Source organism: Dendrobates tinctorius, unplaced genomic scaffold, assembly GCF_039654945.1.
Source record: "Dendrobates tinctorius isolate UK_male_01 unplaced genomic scaffold, ASM3965494v1 ptg000193l, whole genome shotgun sequence".
NCBI lineage: Eukaryota > Metazoa > Chordata > Amphibia > Anura > Dendrobatidae > Dendrobates > Dendrobates tinctorius.
Window position 1 is genome coordinate 358,224 of NW_027361860.1, and position 27,147 is coordinate 385,370.

Here is a 27,147-nt window from a genome sequence, read left to right on the forward strand (position 1 = left end):
CCCAATTCCACGGCCTCTTCCACCAGCCTTCCTCATTTTTGGAATAAATGTAGACAAAATCCAACAAACTATATAGTAATGTAAAACAAGGTACAAGGTGTCTATATGACAGGGGAGATTTTGAATTTCTGCACACACTTTTGGACATTGGACACTTTTGGATTGTGTGAGGCCCACTGATATCTGAGCGCCATGTGACAGGCTCGATGGCACAGCTGTGACAAAAGTGACTAGAGGATAAGGGAGATTGGATTGCTTTTAAAAAAGCAGTTTGCGGAGCAGTGGGTAAACAGCAATGCCAGCCTGTCAGGAAGCCTTAGAAGGCAGCCCAACAACCAACACCACTATATAGCCTCCCCTTGCACTGCACACACAGTGACTGGTGTGTTGTGCAGGCCAAATCGCTAGCAGCAGAAGCAGTTTTTTTGTCTTCTTCCCTGCCTAACGCTCTCCCTACAGAATATATACTAAGATCGGCAGAAGTAAGATAGCGGTCGGCGTGCACGCCCTTTTATACCCCCTGTGACGCCCACCAATGCAAGCCAATCACTTACATGACCTTCTTAAAGATGGTGGTGACCCATGCCTATGTCATCACGTTGCCCACAGTGTCCGTGGATCCTGATTGGCTGAAAAAGAGCGCAAAACAAACTTTTGAAACGCGACTTTGGCGCGCAAGTCGCCGACCTCGTGGCCGACCTCATACTAGGGTCGGGTTTCGTTTCATGAAAGCAGACTTTGCCAAAAGTCGGCGACTTTTGAATTTTTTCGACCCGTTTCGCTCAACTCTAGTCACCGCTGCTGTGACATGTTCCCCTGACACCGGCCCGGTACAGATTACCCCACAGCCCTGGGATGGCGACCCAGTAGCTTTTACAGTAACAAATACTAAGGCTCCAGAAGTAAGGATTACACCACATTTTTTGCACTTATTCAGATGTAGTGACACCAAATAGGCTAATTTTATTTCTTATTGGGTAAAATTTGGAGATACAAATAAAATTTTAATAAATCTTGTATAATCCCTGCAGTTAGAAGGTGCATGATGACCTCTGACGCCGCAAACAAGCCATGTCAAGACGATGGTGATGCCAGATGCTGTGCTTTACCGTTCAGAGATGTGGACAAGACAGAAAACCCTATTGACCTGTGCAGTTTTGACTTCTGTAAAGAGCTTGGTGAGGGAGGATTTGGACAAGTGTTGATTTATCCTCAGTGTTCCCCAATGTATCCTGCACCAGATACACTGGAGGGACATACATATTCATTGTAGTGATCCATTACACAGATTCATATAATATATGGCAGTTCTGATCTGTTGTGATTTTTACCTCAGGTCATCTTGGCATCACACCCAGTCAGCGAGGAACTCATGGCTGTAAGAATAATAGCAAACAATAAATGTAAAGAGGAAAAGGTGTACAGTGAATTAGAAATCCTGAAAATGGCCACCAGGTGCCGTTATTTGATCTGTCCTTGGTCTGAGTAGACATTAGAAATATACCAGAAGCTTTTCAGTGATCTCTGTGTGTGGCATCTGCCATTTACCATTTGTTCCTGCGTTTGCTTCTAAAATGTTGCTAAAAGTCTCTTCAGAAGGGGGCTAGAACTCTCATGCCACCTATAGGAAGGAGCAATCCTAATGGTCCATGTGCTACTCTCTATAGGTGGCGCTAGAGTTCTTGTTCTTCCTCTCTGAAGAGACAACTTGCACATTTCCCAAAGGAGCATTGCAGCTTTAAAGTCTCCTCATATCGGCATGCTTACCATGTCACTCTGCTAGGAAAGACGTTATCCCTGGGATCCCCTTCTAAAATGTTCAGTGTTTTCACTTGGTTTTTTCTGCTGCCAAGTATGAGCGTTGATGCATCTTACATAGTAATGCCTGCTGTGGGCACTTGCTAATTAAGTAATTATTCAAAGCAAATTAGTCCTTTCATCCTAGAAAACTTCTGATACATTCAGATCTGGCTGGGGGAGCGCATGTGTGCACACAAATTTATTTCCAAGTGCAATATTTTCAGAGTGTCTTGCCGGTTAAACATGGCATGTGGACAGGGCAGGAGACAGGCAAGGCTGGCCAGATATTTAAACAAATATGCTTCTTGTTAAATTGCACACCACTTAGCTGCTGCTTTCTTTTGCCTCCACTGCCCCTTTAAACATTCTGTATACTCCACATCAGCCCCTCCATTCCCCCTCTCCCATGTACAGCACAGAGGCTGACATTTCACAGTCACTCCAATCCATCCAGTGCACAAAACCTAGACAAATCAAGCAACCTGTTCATGTCTCCCTCTAGTCACTGGTGACATCCGATCTAACCTTGGCCCACTTCCACCATTATAAATAAAAACACAACCTGCAGCACAGATATCCTGACAATCTTATACACATTCAGTGCTCACCTTGTCCTTTCTTAATGGTGCCCTCTGGAACTCACAGTCAACATGCCAACTCCTGCATATCCAAGATTTAAGTTAACCAAGTTAGTTTAAGTGGTAAATTAGGTATAAACATGTGATAATGATTTTAACTGACCATTGAGCAGAGGTTTATCTGTAGGTCATTGGCAAGTCCAGATGTTTTTAGCAACATAAGCTGTAAAACGTTTCCACACATCTAGAAGCAAAGTTATCCAATCACCATGATCTTACGTATAGAAGATGCCCATTTTTTCCCAGAAAGATTATATGAATTTGGAAAGGTTGGGAGAAATGGGTGTTGACCAAATAAGTGGTGAGTCGATAGCTATTGATAGTGTATGGTCATTAGTTCTTACAAATTCAGCTGGCTCTGTCAGTGGTCTGGAGACAAATACCAATGCATGGGGCCAATTTTATTATTCCATAAAAATACCTATAGGTAGCACGATCTATTGTGCACCCAAAAGCAAATACCAGCAGACAAAATGATGAAGTTGGGTCTCCCAATACCTTATCACTGGACATAAGTAGTTGCCCAATTAATCTGGCAGTGGCTCTCAGAATACACAATAATGTGATTGCCATGTGGCAATCACTGCAACAGTTTTATTCACTATAGCAGCCACTGTCCCAACAGTGACATCTTCAATGTTTGGTATTTTTGCTTTGGACAAGTCACTGCTCAGATCAATCTAAATCTCATGGTACTGATCTGTTTCCTGTAGGTTGGAATTCCCAAGGATGCAGTCAACAGGTGTGCATTATAGATCTGTTTGGCCCTCGACTTTTTGTATGGTAGAGGGTTGATGCACAGGGACCTGAAGCCAGACAATGTGTTGCTCATGGACAAAGCTAGTGATAAAATCAAGCTGAGTGGCTTTGCTTTGACCCAACTTGTAGGAAACTGTTGTCCATGTCACATTATCCTGTACGTGAATACAGAGGACTAAGACATTCTTCAATCTTGAGCACTACTATAGATAATTGTTCATGGGGAGGGGTCTTTGTTGCTTTGACTGGATATTTCCTTTGGCTTAAAGCAATGGAAACTGACACAATGTAACGAGTATACATCAACTGGAATCAATGTCCAGACTGTACTCCACCTGCTTATTGGGAGAGGTTAAGAGAAGCCATAAACATGTAAGGCCAGGTCTATCCATGATCCTCTTGAAGTCATCCAGTTTTGTCTTCAATTACCTCAATTTTCCCTGGAAAGTAAATGTCTTAGACCATGGCATCAACTTGGCAGTTAAGGTAAAGGAATTTGTAAGAATTTGGAGAACAAATAGCTTGAGCTTTTTTGCAACTTACTGTACAGATTACTTTAGTGAGAATATCAGGTCTTATGTCAGCGTTTTTTCACAATTTATTTTCTGTTGTATATTATCTTGATTGCCAAACTTGAGATATGCATTTTACCATTATCACCTCTGGGCTTGTTCTTTATAGTTTATGGAACAGCTTGAGTTTATGATCATGTGTTGCTTTCTGGGTTCTGTATTAAGTCTTGAGACAGAAGCCTGAAATCCAATTATATTCATCCATACAGAAATCACACTGCTCTTGGATCCAATGTGAAAATTCTAAGACTTCATGGAGGGACATGGTGCCACAATCATTCTAACCAGATCCTGGTGATGGAACCTTCTGAGAAGTCCATGATTATGGAAACAGAAGCAGCTTGAATAAGCTAGTATTGCATGAAACCTGTCATTCTGAAAGTGTTGCAGAGAATGGACAATCCACAGAAGACTCCAATGCTAAGGAGGTCTGTCCACAAGTTCATACAAACATATGACTTGTTCTGCCATCTTAATACTGTAAGCATCATTGACCTGTTCACATGATCCTTTTATGCCAAGTTCACATGTACAGTATTCAGCCATTTGAATCAAGTATTCATTTTAATGTATCCATAAGAAATGGATTTGAAATGATATGGTTGCATTTTAATCTAGCTTTTGAAGAAATCTACATCATACCTGCTTCTTTCTACTTGATCTCCCAACAACCTGTGACACTTGTCTACATTTCATAGGCTTACTTTGGGATTCTTTTGCAATGACCACATGAGTCCAGAAGGGAGACCAGGAAGTGCCGTTAACAAACATGGATCCACTCAGCTTCCAGGATGACATGAGAAGGGTACACCACCATGTTTCAAGAGAATCTGCACCCAGAGAATTCTTAACGTGTTGATGTCAATTGCCAGTTTAGATGACATGATGTGACAAATACCACTATGGACCAAGCAACACGTCATCCACGCAGACCAAACTCCTTTTCTTTACTCCGCCCTGTTCAAGGGATCTTAAAAAGGACCACAATCTGAATAGTGGTCTCACCTAGCGGACCCGAGCGGCCACTTCAGCTCATCCCACTTGCAGACTACATGCCTTTCATGGACTGTCTCTGGGATGGTCTGAAAAGCACATGTCAGGAACACAAAGAGCAGGGTCATTTTTCTCAATTTAAGTTGTCAAGGAGGCCACCAGCTCAATGCAGTTGCAGACCACACTTTCTCCAGACTCTGCACTCACCCCAAAATGACCACTTAGGCTTGTAAATGTAAGCAGAACATTCGAAGAGGAGCACTCAAGCCACAGACATCTGTAACATCTGACTCATCTTCCTTTCCCAAGTGGCCCTTTCCAGCTCAGCCTCAGTATTTGGCTAGTTAGAGCTTCCCTCCCTCAAGATAGTTGGGGTCTTCAATGACAATGAAGACCCTTGAAATGGGTTGCAAGTCTACATTAATGCACCAAAATATTGCAGAGTAGTTTTGTTGCCCTAAATGGTTAAGCAATTTACCTACTAATATCCCATTATCACCAATAGGAATCCACAGAACATTGCACGTTAAATATAATTGTAAAAATATATTGCATCTAAATGTTAGAGCAAATAGTAAATCTAACTATAGTTTATTCTGCAGCAGAAAATCCAAATCATCCAGTGTCATTAGTAACAGCCTTCAGTATAAAGAACAAGGCGACTTGGAGGTGATTTGGCCCCACAGATCCTTGACCTCAATGTCAGTGTGTGTGATCACATGGAGACAGGATTTGCACAAGCCTCATACACTGAAGATCTGCAAATAGTTTTCCCAAGATGTTTGGAAAGACCTGCCTGACAAATGCCATCAAAAACTGTGTGCAAACAAGTATCTAGAACAGGTGATGGCAGAGATAGGTCCCCAAATACTGATGCAATTAAGATTTATCTTTTGCTCATTTATAATAAATGGATAAGAAATTATGAACACCAGTGTTTCTGGAGGCATTTTTTCCCACGACACCTGAAGCCCAGGGTGGTGAAACGTGTCAAGGTGCTTGTCAGCTCCCCATCTTGTGTCTCTGGTGTCCATTACTACTGGCTGGAGGCTGGAGAACACAGCAGCAGCAATGTTTGTTCCCAGATGGTCCCATAGAATGAATGGCAGCAGCAGCACTGGCAATGTTGGCTGCCAGTCCCAGATAGAGTGAGTGGGGTGGGAGTGTTGTAATACATCTCTGCCTCTGGTCTCAGCTGGACATTATATATTATAGATTTGCCTGGACTGTACATTATATATTATAGATCTACTACCTGAGCATTATATATTATAGATCGCCTGTCCCTGGACATATATTAGGGATCTCCCTGGACATTATACCATATTTTCTGGCATACATGATTTTTTAACCCCTGAAAATCTTAAAAGCTAGGGGTCATCTTGTATGCTGGATGTCATCTTATAGGGCAGGTGCAGAGCAATCTGCGGTCATTGTGTATGGTGGTGGTGGGAAGATGGGGGGAGGGAGTGGTCCTGATGACAAGGTGAGGGGGCGCCTCACCAGGAAGGTGCAAGTAAAGTCTCCCTATTACCTCATTATGGCAGCGGTGCTCTGTGCAGCTCTCTGCTAGGGCGGCGGCTCTGTAGCAAAGGGGGCTTCGCTGAGATTTTGTCAGAGCCCGGAAGCCCCTGAAGCTCCACTGGAGCGATGCGGTGGCCTCCAGGAAAGTGGCCACTGGGGCGGTGCATGCTCAGATTTAGATCTTGCCCCGAGATCTCGGGAGACTAGATCTGAATCTGAGCATGCGCCATCCCCAGGCAAATCCACAACGTGTGCATATACCCTTATTGTAAAATCTGACACTGACCATACACCAATGACACAGATACCATTTTTTCAAGTATGTGTTTAAACATGGATGTATGAATAAGGCCTTAGTCAGAGACTGAGCAGTAATAGAATAAAATCAATATAGTAATCCTACAATGTCTGCTGGACATGTTATGGGGAGAGTTTATAGTTCAGTTAGTACATAGACACCATACTTGTTGTTAACCAGTCAATATTTTGTCCACAACACTGCAGTGTCAAAAGAGGAAGACAGCGAGACAGGCAGCCACATCGCATCAGAGAGCTCTTGACCTCGAAACAGAAGATCCTCAAATACTGGTATTGTGACGTAAGAATAATACCAATGAAAAAATAATCTTTTTAAAAACGGAACCTGTCACCTCGTTTTGTCGCTATAAGATGCGTCCACTGCCTTTAGGGGCTTATCTACAGCATTCTGTAAAGCTGTAGATACGAAGAACAAGTTATATTATACTCATCCGGGGGCGGTCTTGTCTGATGGGTGTCGCAGGTTTAGGTCCAACGCCTCCCATCTATATGCAATGTCTTTATCCTCCTTGCTTTGTGCTGCGCTCTTGTGCTGGCGTACTGATCTGCCCTGTTGAGGGCAGAGCAAAGTAATGTAGTGCACAGAAGCTGTGAAAGGTCAGAGGCCAAGCACCTGCGCACTGCAGGACTGTAATAATGTGTAGCTACTGATAACACGGATCAGAGACAGACCAATGGTTAAAGGGTTTAGTGACCCGAGCGTGTAAATATCTCTGCATTGTCAGGTGCAAAGTCTCCTCTGGTCATGAAGGCTCCAGAGTCCACGTACTCAACTACAGCTCTCACCATTGCTCTTCTCAGCCTCTGTGCTTTGACGGGGAGTCCTCTCCCTGGGAGTGTGGTGTTGCAGGCTGCTTTCCCTCTGGCACTCCGCGCTTTCATGCCCTCTGCCTGCACACCTTCCGATCTAGTCCCCCTTCCTGTTCCTCTAACCATAGCAGTTACATGGTCCAGTATGTCTAGGGTAGAAAGTCTCCCCCCCTGGCAAACCTGCTATCTGGCCACGTGGTTCTGTATAAGGAGCAGTGAAGGTAACCTCCTTTGGGATCTTCTTACTCTGCTCTGCCCTCAACAGTGCAGAACAAGCTGCCACGAGAAATGGTGAGTTCTCCTTCAATGGAAGTCTTCAAACAGAGGCTGGACAAACATCTGACTTGGATGATTTAGCGAATCCTGCTTTGAGCAGGGGGTTGGACTAGATGGCCCAGGAGGTCCCTTCCAACTCTACGATTCAATGATTCTATGATTCATGATTCTATATGACCTGCGCAGGAGCACGACAAATCAAGGAAAAAGACATCGCATGAAGATGGGAGGTGCCGGACCTGCGCACCCATCAGACCGGACCGCCCCCGGGTGAGTATAATAAAACATGTTTTTATCATCTTGCAGGTCAGATCAGGGGCTTATCAAGAGCATTCTAGAATGCTGTAGATAAGTACTGTGTTGTAGTGACCACTTTGTCTACTAGGGGGTGCTGTGCCGGTGTCCCAGGATGGGCCTACAGCCATATCCATTGTGGTAATGGGTATAGGATGTTGAAGGATCATTATGCATCTCAGGGTGGGTGGGTGGCCGTGAGATGAAAGCTTGCTTATGTGCTGCCTCAGCGAGGAGGTCAAGGAAGCTCGGAGGATCAGTGATGAGACACGAAGCTCCGCCAAGACAAGAGGGACGCCCGCCAGGAGCAGATGAGGATTATCCATGGATCTGGCTACTCTGATGAAGAGGGGCTTCAACTAAGCTTGTGTACCAGAACATATTCACTGCAATGCAAGCTATGATTAGGGCAAGGGAGACCCTTAAATTCCATACATGTATCAACACAACAAGGGCCATGCTCTGTTATTTCAGGAAGTTGATATTGAGAAGGTGTGCTCATTTGAGATCCCTTATGTAGATGCAGTGAAATATTTATGGAATGACCCTGGCATACAAGAATGCCATGATAGGAGACGGGATTATCAACTGTCCGATTCCAAAAATAATTATCCAAATGACCTGGACCGTATTACAGATCATGGCTATCTACCTTCAACAACTTGTGCTCTGAGTCAGAGTGCCCACGACAGGAATCATTGAATATCCGTTTGATTTACAAAGTGTCATCTTCAGAATGGTGGACATAGGAGGGCAGCAATGAGAAGGAAGAAGTGGATACACCTTCATAATGTTCCTTGTAGCTCTTAGTGAATATGATCAGGTGCTCATGGAGTCTGATAATGAGAACCGGATGGAAGAGTGCCAAGCACCATTTAGGATGATTATCACACATCCGTGGTTTCAGAATTCTTCACTCATCTTATCCTTATAATAGGCAATCAATATTGACATCAGCATTGATCAGTTGACTGAAGGAGTTGTAGCGCTTCATGGAATAAGGACTGCTATTTTACCATACTTAGGCTAGTTTCACACTTGCTTTTTTTTGCAGCGCGTTTTTCCCGCAAAAAAACGCATTGAAAAAACGCATACAAAAGCATACAACTGCTGCGTTTTTTTCAAGCATTTTTATGAGCATGCATAAAAAAAACGCAGCGTTTTTATGCGTTTGTATGCGTTTTTACCGCGTTTGCGTTTTTTTCCAACATTTTTAGGTGGCCCCTCACACTACCCAAACCATGACTTTACTAACCCTAACCCAAACCCAAACCCTAACCCAAACCCAAACCCAAACCCTAACCCTGACCCTGACCCTAACCCTAACCATACCTAACCCTAACCAAACCATACTTAACCCTAACCCTGACCCTAACCCTGACCCTAACCCTGACCCTAACCCTGACCCTAACCCTTAACAAAACCATACTTAACCCTAACCCTGACCCTGACCCTAACCCTAACCCTGACCCTAACCCTTAACAAAACCATACTTAACCCTAATCCTGACCCTAACCCTGACCCTAACCCTTAACAAAACCATACTTAACCCTAACCCTGACCCTAACCCTAACCCTAACCCTTAACCAAACCATACTTAACCCTAACCCTGACCCTAATCCTTAACAAAACCATACTTAACCCTAACCCTGACCCTAACCCTAATCCTGACCCTAACCCTGACCCTAACCCTTAACAAAACCATACTTAACCCTAATCCTGACCCTAACCCTGACCCTAACCCTTAACAAAACCATACTTAACCCTAATCCTGACCCTAACCCTGACCCTAACCCTTAACCAAACCATACTTAACCCTAACCCAAACCCCAACCCTAACCCTAACCCAAACCCCTAAATTCCATAGTTAAAAAAAAAAACGCATATGCAAAAAAACGCATACATGAGCATGCCAGTGCGCACATATGCGCATCCATAGGCTATAATGGCCATTTTTAGCGCAAAACGTGCGCATATGTGCGCATGCGCTTTTTTGCAGGGCCAAAAAATGCAACATGCTGCGTCTGGAAAATACAAACGCACACCCCAAAAAAACGCAGCGCATGAAAATCGCATACATGCGCTTACAAGCGCGCAGGTATGCGCACCCATGTTAAATATAGGGGAAAAAACGCATGCGCACATATGCGTTTTTTTCCAGCGCTAAAAAACGCAAATGTGAAACCAGCCTTATACACCATGTTTTACTGTATTTATTTAAAGGCAGTCTGCTGGATTTAACCCCTCCAAGCCTTATATATGTGCATGTAGCTCTTTTAAAGACAAACTCCGTTAACACCTTTATATGGTCAGTCCCTTTCTCCCTTTATTCAATAATCAGCATTTCATTTGATATATAAATTATGCCTAACGACTGTGGTGGATCTTAACCTTCTATCACTCCAGCTCTATGTCCCGCAGAGTGCTACCTGCTTTTGCTTCACTGACAGCCTCTATGATGTGTCTCATTCTGGAAAAGAGAGCTGCAAAATTGATCAGGAAGAGGTGGCACCGAGCGGGTATAGAGCTGGAGCAACAGATCTACTCACTCATTTGAATACGTATGCAAACCGATTTCAGATGAATAGACTGAAAATGTAAAAATATTGCTGGAAGTATCTTTGAAAGAGCTACATGAGCATACACAGATCTGGCCTCATTCATTACCTAGCAGCTTTTTTTTTTTCAGTTGCTACAAGTACCACATTTGCTGGATCACGGCAAAACCCCAAGTGTCGCACATGTCTGCAAGTCCCATAGGGAATGAATGAGGCTGAATGCAGTGCTGCCACAAGTGATCTGTTACATGGCAAATGCAGAAAAACTACCGGATCCACATGTAATCATGATGGCTGCATATGTCCCCCCTTCTGCGAAAGCTGATGCTGCCACTGAGGTCCCACAATCCACAGTGAGCATGATGCAGTCCCTTCACCCCCAAGCACTTCTTCTGGTTTCAGGAGACTTCAATCATGTGTCTCCAGCATCCATACTACCCGGTTGCATACAGTATGTTACCTACCTCACTAGAGACAAAATATTGGACTTGTTCTTTGCCAATATGAGAGGGGCATATGCCTAGTCAGCCCTCCCGCCCCTTGGAAGATCAGATCACAACCTAGTGCACCTCCAACCCATTTACAAGCCACTTGTACAGAGAGAACCTGCTGTCACTCACAGTGAGGATATGGACTGAGGAGAGTGATGATGCTCTGAGACTGCTTTGAAACAACCACTTGGGATGTGCTGCAAGATTCCTATGGTGATGACATGGATGGTCTCACACATTGTATAACGGACTACATTAATTTCTGTGTAGACAACATGGTACCCACAAAAGTAGTGAGGTGCTTCTCTAACAAACCATGGATCAGCCCCGGAATAAAGGCTCTTCTCAAAGAGAAGAATTTGGCCTTCAGAGCAGGTGACAAGGGCAGGCTGAGAGGTGCAGAAAGATCTGAAGAATCTAATCAGGCAGGGAAAGGCTAATTATAAGAGAAAGATTGAACTGAAATGGTCACAGAAAAGGATTCATGAAGTCTGGGAGGGTCTAAAGTCTATATCTGGGCATAGACAGACTGTTGCCAGGATGGTTGTAGATAAAGAGGGGCTTAATGAACTTAATCTATTCTTTAACAGATTTAATCACACACTGTCTGTTCCTGCCCCGGCATACCATTCACACCTCTCTGCTACAATAACCTGTACCCCTGCTGCAACATGTCAACTGAGCCAGGGTCTGTTCTTCACAAGTACCCAGGTTGCAAAAGAACTGGATAAGATGAAAGTTTTGAAGGTTGCAGGTCCTGACGGCATCAGTGCAAGGCTAATCAAAACCTGCGGGCACCAGCTGAGTGAGATTATTACATATCTGTTCAATTTGAGCCTGAGAATAGGTATAGTACCACAACTGTGGAAATTATTGTGTGTGGTACCAGTTCCGAAGAAGCCTTATCCGAAAGACCTTAATGACTATAGACCTGTAGCATTGACATCACACCTGATGAAAGTACTAGAGAGATTGTTCTCACACGTCTCCGTCCTCTAGTGAGCTCGGATTTGGACCCTCTCCAGTTTGCCTACAGGCCGGGCATTGGTGTGGATGATGCCATTATCCACCTTCTAGATAGGACACTCTCACCTGGAGAAACCTGGGAACACTGAGAATAATGTTCTTTGATTTCTCTAGTGCTTTTAATACCATACAGCCAGGTCTACTGAGAGACAAGCTGGGCCTTGTTGGCGTGGACCTCCAAATCTCCACCTGGATCCTTAGCTACCTCACGAACCGACCTCAGTTTGTAAAGGTTTGGGACAGTGTCAGACACTGATCTGCAATACAGGGGCACCTCAAGGTACAGTTCTTGCCCCTTTTCTCTTCACACTGTACACTGCGGATTTTAAGTGCAACTCATCTAGGTGCTACTTGCAGAAGTATTCTGATGACTCTGCAATAGTAGGCCTCATCACAGAAGGAGATGAAAGAGTACAGAGATACTAACCAAGCTTTTGTGGAGTGGTGTCAGAGGAACCACCTTAGGATTAATTCCAGGAAGACCAAGGAATTGGTGGACTTTCACAAGGGAAACAATCCATCAGTAGTGGTGAACATTCAGGGAAATGACATTAAGATAGTCGACACCTATAAGTACCTTGGTGTGATCCTCAATAATAAGCTTGACTGGGCCCATCACTTGGATGCAGTGTACATGAAGAGCCAAAGTAGGCTTTATCTGCTCAGAAGGCTGAGAGCCTTCGGACTTAGGGGGGGGCAATCCTTGCATCCTTCTTCAACTCTGTTGTGGCATCAGTCATCTTCTTTGATGTGGTGTGCTGGGGTAGTGGCATATCAACCAGGGATAGAAATAGGCTGGACAAACTGATTAGAAGGGCCAGCTCTGTCCTGGGATTCCCCCTTGATCCAGTTCAGGAAGTAGGAGACAGGAGGATACTGGCCAAGGTGAGCTACATGGTGCAAAATGATACCCATCCCATGCATGAGACAGTACTGCACATCTTTGTCACAGTCAGTGACCGGCTACTTCATCCTAAATGTGAGAGGGAGCGCTATCGAAAGTCCTTCCTTCCTGCTGCAGTTAGGCTGTATAACCAGCACTGTCCAATACAGAGAACGACCCAAACACTGAACTAATAGATCCAAAAGTTGTGATAGTCCGGTTACATCTTTTTTTTGTATATGTACCTACCTAATGTCAATGTAATGCCTTTATGTATCTGTACTTGTTACTGCCTTGCTGCTGTAATGCTCTGAATTTCCCCATGGTGGGAGGATTAAAGTATTATCTTATGTCACTGACGACAGTGTCTGCATTACTCATGCTCACCAATGGGGGAGGCAGCACTAAAAGTGCCTAGGGCAGCACAAACAATACGGCCCTGGCAGGAAGATGTGTGCAAGGGTAAATCAACATATTTACTTTGTTCTATGTTCAGCTAAGCAAATCCTTAACACAATTTTTATTCAATAGCTATTCAAAACATACCTCAAATTTATCTGACCAACTCAGCTGAAGAATTCAAAGATGGTTGACCATTTTTTGTGACGTTAAAAGGACAACCCATTACACATTCTGGGAAGGACTTGGAAAAGCTCCATGAGAAGTGAGTGAACAGTAGGAAACGTTGAAAAGACATGTCCAGCTTCTAGGTGCAGTTGCTAATTTATTGCTGTTTCAATACATATTCCAGTATATCACAGCAAACAGACACCTCTTGCCAGCCTGTGTGTTTTGACTCTAATGAAGTCTTAGTCCAAGAGTCAAAATGCATAGGACGGCAGTAGGGGTCTGTGTGTTGCACAATTGCATATATTGAAACAGCAAATGCTCAACTGCACCAAGAAGCTGGACCTGACTTTTCCACTTACAATTGTACACCAAGAGGTGGCGATTGCCTGTGCTTCTGGTCAGGATGGTCTGAATTGGGAATTGAGGATTAGTACTGAGAACAATGACATGTGGCTAGAATAGTAGGAATTGTGTGCTTACTTGTGTGGTAGTCACTAGCACCAATGTATTTTCTCTCTAGATTTCATCAACCTTTGGTGAGTGCAAAAGAGGCAAGAGCTATTTTACCAAATTGCACAAGAAAACCTTTGAAGATCGAGAACTTGCTGGAACTTACATCAACCATACCCATGAGCAAGAAGGAATTTCCCATCTGAAGTTGAACAATAACAATATTGGGTGAAAGAGGAGAGAGCTAAAGGTAAGTCACCTCCAGCCATAGGCAGCCCTGCCACCCATCTTTATAGAAGTGGAGATAAGCAATGATGCATTATGGAAGATGTTTGGTCAATTAGTTTTAGTTAACTTACACTCTCAATGGTAGTGATAACTAACTTGTCCTTCTAGTTCCACAGATCTACAGCAATTAAGAAGAGAAAGTGGACAGAAGAAAGAAGACCAAGAAGATGAAGTGGAAGAAGGAATCAATCCAGGAGAGCAACTTGATAAAGATGATTCAAGAAGCTTCTTGAACAGTACCCAATTAGAGTAAAAGATCCCTTCCCATCACTAACCATGTGCAAATCAGCCAAACCGCTGCACAATACTGCCAAGACAAATGGAGGTGAGCACAGAACAGAATTCTGAATTATACTTCATGCAGCACTATGGGAACACCCCCCATCTTCTACTAATGGCTGCATGATACAGAAGCATTTTCTACCATCTCCCTTTTGTCTCCACTTCCTCAAGTGACATTTCCCAGTGAATGCATTTGTCTTGGTTGAAAGCAATGCTAGATTTGAAAAACCATCCAAAACACTACGTGTGAACATAGCCCAAGTGGTGGAACAACATTTTTGTTTTTGGTTATTTATTTTGTCTTACATACAAATTACCATGAAAAGGATGTTCCTTAACATATTTCCCAGGAAAATCCATTTCAGTTTCATTTTTGTATGTTTTATTGTACATTGTTCATAGCTGTGACCTGGGAGTCTGAAATGCTTCCAGGGGTATTCCCCCATGATGATACCATGTAGTTTGAACACTGTTCCTAAGGATTTCAGATTTTTTTTAGGCCCCAAAATCACCCGATGGGGGGTGGGAGGTTGTGGTACAAGTGCTTACTTTTCCCTTTTTCCCATAGACTTACATTGAGCTCATTACACGGGTTTATCAGGTATTCCAATTTGCTGGACCCAACCAATGAGCACCCGAGCTTTTTAGTGCTCGCCCATCACTAGGGCTTATGCGAATACCATTAGCCGTTTCCAAATAGCTGCATCGGAAACCTGAAGCGCTCCCATTTATCCGCCGTTAGGCGCCGCAGCTGCATGTGTTGTGGCTGTGTGACAGTCACATCACATGCCTGGAGAGACCAACACACAGGCAGTCTCATCAGGTCCTTTGTGATCAGACATCTCCCTCAGTTCACATGGGATGCCATAATTTGCACAGATTGCTTAATCTTTTCACAGTGGACTAGGTCAGAAATTTACCCCATCAACAATCCATTCTTGGCTATGACTAGGTCACCAGTAACTCCACTTTGTCTGCAACCCACTCAGTTTCTTTTGACTTTTCGTGGTAAGTCTGTTCATCCTTCTGCTGGCTCTGATCACCTGAGGGCCATAGACGCCACAAGTCATTATCAATCACATCAGCAAAGACCATTTCTTTTTTGGTCACATCCACACCAAACTCAATCTTCATATTCACTCAGGTGCAGTCTTGTGCTGACCATGTTTTTTCCAGCATTTCAAAGATGGCCAATGTGGAATGGTTCATGATGTCCACCTCTGCCTGGCCAATCACAAGGCCAGCACAGTTTAGTTGCAGTCAGCTGATCTTCAGACCATTGAGAGTCATTATTGGCATCATCCTTGAAAAACAGCTATATATTGTTATGATCGAGTCACCGAGGAGGAAAAAACAAACAAGCTAAGCCACAGAAAACCAGAGAGGTTGGTACCTAAGCGGATTGCAGACCCCTGATCCTATCCACACAACTAGCAGTAGCCATAGAGCGTACCTACGATGATCCTAGAGGCCTCGTCACAGCCAGAGAACTAAATAAGCCTAAAGCAAGAAAAGGGGAAATCTAAAGTGCCCCAGAGCAGACCCCCAAAGCAATAGACAGCCCCCAAGCATGTATTGTCAGTGAGACAAGATGAAAACACAAACACAGAAAAATAGGCTGAGCAAATGGGGCCCACATTAACTAGAAAGGACAGGAAAGGAAAGATGCTGTCTGCAATCACGCACAAAACTCTGCCAAAAAATGTCCAACACTTTCTGATAAACTATGAAGTCGCTAGACTTCAATTCCCTATATCAGCACTCTGGTATATTCTGATGATAGAGCAAAAGACCAATCTGATCAGGGTCAAAAAGCAAACTTGCATAAACAGACATAAGAATAGAAATTCAGCACAGCACCAGCAGGGGTTGGCTAACCACAAAAACTGAGTAAACCAGACCAAATCTCATGTGAAAAAATAGCAGAGCACACTTAGCTTGAGAAGGCAGGAACAGAACTGGAAACCAGAACCTCAGGGCAGGAAAAAAAATCACCAGCACAAAATTAGGGTGTCGGCTGACTTAAATCCAGTCAGACACCTGATGTCCACTCACAGTCCTCCTCCTCAGGTGGCAGGTCTCTGCCATATAGATCAGCTTCATTACCTACTGTCACCACTAGAGGGAGCCCGGATGGAGAACTCACGACTCCTCTGTCAACACAGCCAGCTCCACCACCCTCACCAGAAGCTAGAGGTAAACCAGAAAGTCTTAGTTACTCACCGGTTAACGGTATTTTTCGGAGTCCATGACAGCACCACCTGAGAGGGATCCGCCCTTCCTAGGAACAGGAAAACCTACAGTTACAAAAAGGCGGCACCTCTCCCACACATCAGTTGGATTACAGAGCATAAAAAAAGAGGACCTCCAAGGTTAATGCATAATTATATGTACAACAATATTAATAAAATTTTTATCACCCGTGGATATGTACAAAGGGAAGACGTGCACACCCAAATTGACTAAGGGAAGGGAATCTATGGGTGCTGTCATGGACTCCGAAAAATACCGTTAACCGGTGAGTAACTAAGACTTTATTCGGTCGTCCATGACAGCACCACCTGAGAGAATTACAGAGAGTAATCACTACTTTAGGGGGGGGACTACAGCCTGCAGAACCCTGATACCGAAGGAGAGGTCTGCAGAAGAACCCAAGTCTAGCCTATAATGACTATAAAAATTGCTCGGAGAGGACCAAGTGGCTGCCTTACAAATCTGGTCGATGGAGACTTCCGATCTCTCGGCCCACGAGGTCGCCACGGCTCTGGTGGAATGCGCCTTCAATTTCTCCGGAGCTACTCTACCTTTTGAGGTATAAGCTAACGAGATTGCTTCTCTAATCCATCTGGCTAGTGTACTTTTGGACACCCTAAGACCTTTCCTAGGGCCTTGGTAGGAGACAAAGAGGGCATTGTCCTTCTTCCAGGGATCGGTAGCCGCTAGATACTCCAAGAGGCATCTCCTAACATCTAAAGTGTGTAGCTTCTCCTCTCTCAGTTGGTTTAGGGAGGAAGGATGGAAGGACTATTTCCTGCGACCTATGAAAGCTGGAGGCTACTTTTGGTAAATACGCTGGGTCAGGTCTAAGTATTACCCTATCCTCTTACCTGAAGAAAAGGTGGGCGCCTAGACAATGCCTGAATGTCGCTTACCCTACGGGCTGACGTTATGGCTATCAGGAAAGCTATCTTGAGGGACAGGCTCCTAATAGAGGCTGACGAGATTGGTTCAAATGGCACTTCTGTCATAGCTGTTAGGACTAGGTTCAAATCCCATGGCGTGAGTCTATTCTTTACTATTGGTCTGGATCTACTCGCTGCTTTGATAAACCTATTGACCCAGTAATTAGCCGCGATGTTGCAGCTAAAGAGGGCCCCTAAGGCAGATACCTGTACTTTAAGGGTACTGGTGGAGAGACCCAGGTCCAGCCCTTTTTGTAAAAATTCCAAGATCTGGCCTATAGGGACGGAATCATCAGTATTTATATTTGAGCTTTGGAGGAATCTTTTCCAAATTCTGACGTAAATCTTAGTTGTCACCACTTTCCTACTTTTTAGTAGAGTGTCAATTAGGTCTGGGGAGAAGCCTTTACTTTTTAGCAGTGACCGCTCAAATTCCACGCCGTGAGATGTAGGCCAGCCACCTGAGGGTGGAAGACCGGGCCTTGGGACAGAAGGTCCGGGAGAACCCAAGGATAGTCTACCGACATGATCCTGAGGTTCGAGAACCATGCTCTTCTGGGCCAGAACGGGGCAATGACTATGACCCTTGCCCTGTCCTTCCCGATCTTCCTCAACACCAGAGGAAGTAGAGATAGGGGAGGAAAGGCGTAGGCTAGCCTGAAGTCCCATTTTATCAGTAGCGCATCTACTGCCAGAGGAGTCTCCCTGGGATTTAGGGAGAAAAACTGTCTCGTTTTCGAGTTCTCCTTGGTGGCGAATAGATCCACCTCTGGTTGACCCCATCTCTGCACGATCTGAACGAAAATGGAGGTGTTTAAGGCCCACTCTCCTTGTTTTAACAGATTGCGGCTTAGGAAATCTGCCACGACGTTCTCTTTTCCTCTTATGTGAAGAGCCGTGAGAGATAAAAAATGCCGCTCTGCTAGCTGGAACAACTGTCCTGCCACATTCATCAGAGTTTTGGATCGAGTTCCGCCTTGGTGGTTGATATAGGCCACGGCCACTCGATTGTCCGAGAGAACTCGTATGTGATGGCCCTGTAGATACATAAGGAGCTCTTTAGCTGTGTGTACTACCGCTGTCAATTCTTTCAAATTTAGAAGACATTTGTATCTGATCCCGTTCCCATAGGCCCTGGACCAGAATTTCCTCCATATGCGCCCCCCAACCGGAAGGACTTGCATCCGTGGTGACCACGCGGGTAATGTTATACTCCCAAGGGACCCCTCTAGACAAGTTATTTCTTTCAGGGACTATTGTGTTTCTGGATAAGGTCAGTCGACCTTCTAAGTTACCCCCAAGAATCCTCTGATACCATAAAACTTCGCCCTGTAGAGTTCTCGTATGAACTTGGGCCCACTGGACCGCAGGAATGCAGGATGAGAGGGAACCCAACAGGGACATGGCTTTCCTGAGGGACATGGAGGGGTTGTTGGAAGTGTTCAGGACCCGGCCATGCAGGTGCAGCAGCTTCTCTGGGGGCAGACAGCATTCCTGCTTTTTAGAATCTAGGGTTAGGCCTAAAAATTGTTGAATTTTTAATGGCTGCAAACGGGATTTTTTGATATTAAGTAGCCATCCCAACCGCTCTAGAGCCGCCGTTGTTTTCTGTAATTGTTCTAAACACTGCTCGGCTGAACTGCCTATTATAAGGAGGTCATCTAGATAGGGAACGACTAGAATGTTTAGCTCGCGCAGATGGGCCATCACCTCTGCCATCACTTTGGTGAATACTCGGGGCGCAACTGCCACCCCGAAGGGTAAGGCCGCGTACTGAAAGTGCTGGATTGACCCCTCCAACTGAACCGCCAGTCTATGGAAAGGTTGGTGTGCTAGACATATGGGTATATGGTAGTAAGCGTCTTTCAGATCTAGGACCACCATGAAGCAGTTTTGAAACAGCATTTTTATTGCGGTGTTAATTGTTTCCATTTTAAACGGACGTACGACCAGGAATTTATTGAGGGCTTTGAGGTTAAATATAGCCCTAAATGAGTCGTCCGGTTTACGGACCAAGAACAGGGGGGAATAGAAGCCTTTCCCCCTCTCTTCCTCTGGAACTCTCGTCAGGACTTTTTTGTCCAGTAGCTCGAGGACCTCGGTCTCCAGGGCAGCTTGTTCTAGCGGGGAAGATTTGAGCGGAGTTACCCTGAACTGATCTTGGGGAACGCAGGAGAACTCTAGGTGCAGTCCTGTAGCTATCACCCCCAGTATCCAGCTGCTATTTGAGATTCTGGCCCAGGCCGGGTAGAAGGCAGATAATCTTCCTCCTACCGGAGCCACTAGTCATTGGGGCGGCTTCTTATTATCCCGTGATGGACCTTCTTGGCGCCCCCCTCCTCCGAACATGAAGCCCGTACCTCTGGTTTTCTTGTTGTCCCATCTGTTCTGATCTCTGGCCTGCCTCCTGCGGGAATACCCTTTCCTAGAAAAGGGACGTCTCCAGGATGTATTCGGCAGACTCGGAAATTTCTTTTTCTCATCCCCGGCTTTCTCTAACAGTTCGTCTAGGACGGGGCCGAACAAGTATTCACCCTCACAGGGGATAGAACAGAGACGGGACCTGGCTTGGATATCTCCCGGCCAGCATTTTAACCAGAGGGCTCTTCGGGCCGAATTAGACAAACTTGCAGACCTGGCCGCCATTCTTACTGAGTCTGCCGAGGCATCTGCCAGAAAGGCAGCAGCATTCTGGATAATTGGAAGAGACTTACGGATGGAAGCTCGCAAGGTTCCATCCTTTAGCTGGGAGTCCAATTGATCCAGCCAAACCATCATGGATCTGGCTGCGCACGTGGCTGCTATTGCTGGCCTTAGGGCGCCTGCTGACATCTCCCATGTGCCCTTTAAAAAGGAATCTGCCTTTTTATCTAGGGGGTCTTTAAAGGAGGCCATATCGTCGAAGGGTATAGATGACTTTTTGGAGGCCTTAGCTACCGCTGCATCCAGCTTGGGGGCCTTATCCCATCGACTTACTATTGGGTCCTCAAAGGGGTATCTTCGCTTGAAAGCAGGCGACATAGAACCCCTTTTTTCCGTTTTTTTCCACTCCCTGTCTATCAGGCTCTGGACTCTTTCGTTTAATGGAAAAGTCCTTTGCTTTCTGGGGTCTAGACCCCCGAACATAATGTCCTGAGCAGACAGTTCTGTCTTTTTTTCTTCTACCCCCATGGTTGACCTTATGGTTTTAATTTATCCATTTGGTACAAGGGAAAACAGAACCGGCTGGAATCCTCTTCGGAAGAAGAAGAGGAGGCCGAGGACTCTGAGGAGATATCTTCCCTCCTAGGGCCGACTGAAGATTCTGAGCCTGAAACACTAGCCCGTCTTCTTTTAGAAGAATCTTCTTTTGATAGGGCTTTTATTTCAGTCCTGATTAATTGCCTCAGGTCTGTAGAGAAGCTTGGAGCTTCTTCCGCTACCTGCATAAATAGGGAAGAGTGTAAGAGTCTGATACTCCACTCACGTTCTACCCCTCATCTCCGTACCTACCGTCTGTCTCACGCAAGACTGACACAATCTCTTAGGGTGGCCATCTGGTAAGGGGCAACTACAGAGGGCAAATTCCTTGTGCTTCTGCTTCCCTGTGGCCTTCTTCCCCTGAGAATCAAACACATAAGGGGACACTGCATTAGGGTACATTCTCGCAGATCTTACCCTTGCAGATGAGGACAGGTACCGGATCATGGGGGGCTGCAGGAGGATCCTTTGGCCTAGAGGAACTACTGTGGCTGTCCACTCGAACATCCCTCCTTCTGCCTCTTAGGCTGGTCACTGGGGTGCTTTGCCATGGGCTGCACCTCTTGTGGGTCCATGGGGGCTTCTGTTGTGTCCATCGCTGGGCCTCCAGAAGCACCTCAGCAGCAATGCCTTCTGTCTTAAGAAGGCTTCCCCTCCGGATCAGCAGGAACTCCGTCCGGTGTTCGGGCCCCCCATTGGACCGCTCCTCGCGATCCTCCTCCTCCCCTTCAGGCCTGCCCGGCCCCCTCAGGCGGCGGGCGCGCATCGGCGCATGTCCACAACAACCGGAAGTCGACCGGCATCCGACTTCCGGTTTCTACGCTAGGCCCCGCCCCCTCCGCCGCGTCACTTCCGCCACGCGACAGAGGCCACGGGGACGCGCGGCAAGGGGCTAGCACTGCGCCGCCGGCTCGGAACCGCCGCTCCCTTTGTGGGACACCGCCGGCGGCGCCCGCCCGAATGGGCCGCACCTCCGGGGGAAGGAGACACCGCTTACCTCACTGGCCCCATGGAGAAGGCACCCACCGGACCCTGTCTCCGCCTGCTCTTACCACTGTCGTGGAAATTCTACCCGGACCCACCGTGGTGCATCCAGGGCCCCCAGCGAGACTGAGGTAGGAGAACCCCCCGCTACCTGAGTCGGTCCGCTGGCCTGGGAATTCAGTTATCCATGACGGACGATCTGTAGGGAGTTCTGTCCTTGTTAGGAACAAGAAACCAACTGATGCGTGGGAGAGGTGCCGCCCTTTTTTATCTGTAGGTTTTCCTGTTCCTAGGAAGGGCGGATCCCTCTCAGGTGGTGCTGTCATGGACGACCGAATAAAATGAGTTCACAACAGCTATACTTTAGGAGGATAAAATTTATATCCTTCTGGTACCCCCAGGATTTCTATTCAGGAATGAACTGGTGGCTATTCTCTTGCACACCCACTCTATAGGGATCATCTCACAGTGGCAATGAACCAGTTGCACAGCACTTAGTCACAAATGCTATCTTGATACCAGATTCTTGTAGCAGTTTGAATATGCAGCTGGTGGTCTTGTTGGAGATGGATGCTTTCCTCTCAATGTGGTCCTTCCTGGCTGCATTGCCCGCTGTGATCTGGTCCTTGGACTGCATGAGGACAAAGCCAGGGTAATTTAGGAGCTCATACAGCTAGTAAGATTTACCTTCATGCAGCTTCTTGCCCAGTCTCAACTCGTGTGTCCATGATCATCTATGTCTATGTTAATCTATTACACTGAAGGTCACTTGTCTGACCAAAACCTTTACTATTGTGTACTACTCCTGGAATAAATTGTCACCATAATACCAACCTGAGTGCCATTTTTTGCTAGATTATATGCTAACTTGTCATCTCAGACTAAGGCCTCTTTCACACATCAGTATTTGTATGCCAAAACCAGGAATGTCTCCAAAATAAGGAACAGGAGTCAGTCTTTCAATTGTATTTTTTTCTCAGTAAGTTCCATTCCCAGCTTTGGCATACAAACACTGATGCAAAATACTGACCAAACACTGACGTGTGAATGAGCCTGAACTTGGCAGTTGATGAAGAATTGGTAATAGAGGCAGGACAGCCAACAGCTTTAATTTATGATAAAAACAGAACCTGAATCTTGAGACAGAAGTCTACGGTCCCGATTCATCCATGCATAAAGCATCACACAATCTTGCATCAGAAGTGGAAATTTTCTAAGACTTCTTGGAATTACAACCATTATGGACATCCATGACATGTCACTGAATACTGCAATACTAAATCTTTCCACTGGGAGCACTGCAGAACAATGGAACACTTAGGCCATGTGAACACGATGCATTTTTCCAGCGGATCCGCAGCTGATTTTACCGCACAGAAACGCTGCAGATCCGCAAAGTGATTTACAGTACAATGTAAGGCTAAGTGCACACGGCGATTTTCTTCCTACGGATTTTTCCACACAGATTTTAAGAAATCCCCAGGTCAAATGACCTGCATTTTTCCTGCGGATTTCTTTTTTTATTGCGGCTTTCCAGCGGTTTTTGTGTGGTTTTCCACTGTGGATTTGGAGAATAGAGCAGGTGGAAAACCACACAAAAGAGGTGACATGCTGCATTTTTTAGACCGCACAAAAACCGTGTGGAAAAATGCATCGTGTGCACATGGCCTAAATCAATGAAAGATATAATAAATATTTCCATAGCGCCGACATATTCCGCAGCACTTTACATTTCAGAGGGGACTTGTGCAGACCACAGACATTACAGTATAACAATAATCACAGAGATCATAACAGATACCAAGAGGAATGAGGGCCCTGCTCTCCAGCTTACAGTCTATGAGGGAAAAAGGAGACGCAAGAGGTGGGTGGTAACAATTGGAAAAAAAAAAAAAAAAAAAAAAAAAAGCTGTGCACACGCTGCGGTTTTTTCCACGTGGATTTTGTGCGGTCCAAAAAATGCAGCATGTCTCTTTTGTGCGGTTTTCCACCTGCTCCATTCTCCAAATCTGCAGAGGGAAAAACGCAATAAAAAAGGAAAAAAATCAGCAGGAAAAAAGTCAGTCATTTGACCTGTGGATTTCTTAAAATCTGCGTGGAAAAATCCGCAGGAAGATAATCACCGTGTGCACTTAGCCTTAAGGGGGTTTTATACTAAGCGATATCGCTAGCAATATCGCTAAAACGTCACTGGTTTTGTGACGTTATAGCGATATTGCTAGCGATATCGCCATGTGTGATACTTACCAGCGACCGGCTCCCCCGCTGTCCATCGCTGATCGCGCGAGAATGTCCGGCTCCATTTCTCGTCGGGCGCTTCCTGCTGAGACTTCCTGCTGTGACGACGAGCGACGCTGGACGCGGGCGGGAGGACGCAGGATCGCTGTGTGTGAATGGTAAGTATCGTGCGCTGCGTCGCTGCTGCATCGCTGTGAGATCTTTCTGTATGAAAGCTCACTAGCGATCATTTAGCGATGCACCAGCGATCCTGACCGGGTCGGATCGCTGGTGCATCGCTAAATGTAAAAGGGCCTTTACTGCCAGATATCTCCACTGGTGAAAACTGATCAGATCACTGAACTGAAATTAATTAAAAGTAATAAATTCTAACAAACTTTTCTTTAAACAAGCAATTATCCCACAAATTTACGTAATCAACATTTGCATAATTCAGGGATAAGGTTTTGTCCATCCTCAGAATAGGGGTGAACAGCCTAATGCAGAAGGAAATTTTTGGCTTCCAGGGAGAAGGAGACACCTGAGGTGAGGGGAAATGTTGGATTATACTAATGAGCCTCACAATAACCAGTGACCACATAGGAGCAGCACTGAGGAGCTGATGTGATGCAAATTGCAGGAAGTGATGTTTCTCAGATCACCATGTTATTCTAGAAGCTGCAGCTGATCTGTTCTGGGTGGAAGTTGTCTGTCACCAAGATGATTGATTATAGATGGCTCCTAATTATGAGCGAATCTGAACTAGATACAAGGTCAGATAATGTGAAGCCTCCAATACATAGATAATGGTCTTCAGAATGATGCAGGGCCTTCATTCCTCTTGGTATCTGTTTTGATCTGTGTCTATTGGTATGCAGTAGTGTATATTGTCTGTACAAGCCCCCTCTAAAATGTAAAGTGCTGCGGAATATGTCGGCACTGTGTCACCATCACCCACTGACCGATTTGCCAGTGTGGGAAAAAAAAAGGCTTTGTACAATTTAATAAGACTCTTGCACACAGTGACACGCTGTAAACAATTTGAGATAATAGCAAAACCATTTTTTGTTTTTCATTCTATTGTCAAAGTCACTGCCCATAAAAATTATTAATTCTGTTGGAAATGCAACTGCAGATATTCTAGCCAAAAAGGCGGCCGTGACAAGAAAAGTGTTTCAACATTAACCTCTCGAGGTTTCAGCAGTTCAAGAACAAACTCGCATATCACTTTTGCAGAAGAAAAAGACATCTCTTGTTGCTTCCCAAGTGGATCCATAACCTCCCTTTTGTTTGTTTAAACGGGGTTTTGTGTCATGACTTTAATAGGGAGTTCCGTCCTGTGGTACCAAAACATCTACAGGTTGAGTGCACAAGATATAATCATGAAAGTTTGGGTCTTTTAGGCCAACAGAAAAGGTTAGGCATTCTCAGAATGATTACTGGAAAAAGATGGAAGAGACTATATAAAGTATTGTTCAATCATGTCTCATTTGTGCTCAAATGAATCCAAGACCAAAAGGACAAACCTCCACTCCTCCAAATTGCACCTGCAGATGATCCATGGTCTATGTTACAGATTGGTCTGCTACCATCAGGTGAAAATGGTCTCAGGTATGCATTGGTTGTAGTAGATGTTATTTCTAAATGGGTTGTATTTTACCTGTCAGGAAAGATGATGCTTTGTCTACAGATAAAACATTATTTAATCATGTCTTTTGTACTTGGTAGATCCCAAGAATGATCACCTCTTATTGAGGAAGTCACTTTACAGGAAAAGTCATGCAAGCAGTTTGTACTGTTCTAGGGGTACAACAGTTTAATGTACCTTACCACCCACAGTCCGCTGGTATTGTGGAAACGATGAAAATAACAATAAAATCCAGAATTGCTAAGATGTTGTTGGACAAAGGAGATACTTGGGTTGATGTCGGACCTTCTGCACTGTTGAGTGTGAGGAACGACTTCTTCCACAGCTCAGTTTCCTCCTTTCGTACTAATGAGAGGAAAAAAATGCAATTTTTCCACATGAACCATTTTTATCCACACTTCAAACAGATGCTGTTGCAAGGCCCAAATGGTTGCAGTAGTTGCAGGAAAGCTTGAAAGCCATACTTCCACATGCTGCATCAAGAACACAGAGAATGGAGACACCATATGAATCTACATTCATGAAAGGGGCTCTAGTGAGGATTAAACTGTCAGGAAGAATGGACCTTGGGAAAGTAACAGGGAAGGTCCCTTTGAGATCATTGAAACCATGGGACAAGTTATGATTCTTGCTCAACAAGCATCTAATGTGATTGAAATTACCCACAGACAATAAAGTGTGGGTACATGTTGATCAATGCAAGTTGTATATTGCAGAATGATACTGCATTTATTTCAGGAAGAAATGGATTCCAATAAGAGCTGGAATATTCAACATCCTGTCCTTGATGGATTTGATTCAACACCAATCCTACAGGAGAAGACATTTCTCAGGAAAAGCTATTTGATGGGAATCACATTTCTGTTTCTCTATACTATTTCAACTGATCTATGCAGAAGACCTTTTACATCATGGAATAAATACTAGTGAAGTGAATGAACCTGGCCAAAAACTCTACATTCACAAAGTCCGAGAGGATCTAGTCTACAATATCTAATAGATGAAGACATACCAGACAATTCAGCAGATATTACTAGAAACATTTGCATGGGTTATGGTGTAAAATGCTGTATTGAGCTACACTTCATTCACGACACTGACATAATATTACATGCTACCACAGGACCCAAGACTAAGTTCACACAGTTACAAGAGATTACATACACACTAATAAGACAGACACATGGGAATGCCGTCCTACAGATGTGTTTTACTGGAATATAGAAATAAGAGATTAAGAGGAATCTGTGTGGTCAGGTGATATTACAAATGATGTGATCAGAAAAGGTTAAGTTGCAACACCCAAAAACAGATATGTGGTTAAGGACACAGTTTTGTGAACAT

The 27,147-nt window shown here is 44.9% G+C and overlaps 2 pseudogenes; one reads left to right on the forward strand and one right to left on the reverse strand.

Moving 5' to 3' along the window:
• The first annotated feature begins 8,054 nt into the window (after positions 1-8,054).
• LOC141055979 (guanine nucleotide-binding protein G(q) subunit alpha-like) lies at positions 8,055-9,182 on the forward strand (annotated as a pseudogene).
• A 4,745-nt stretch (positions 9,183-13,927) lies between these two features.
• Positions 13,928-22,631, reverse strand: LOC141056021 (bifunctional phosphoribosylaminoimidazole carboxylase/phosphoribosylaminoimidazole succinocarboxamide synthetase pseudogene; annotated as a pseudogene).
• Between the last annotated feature and the right edge of the window lie 4,516 nt (positions 22,632-27,147).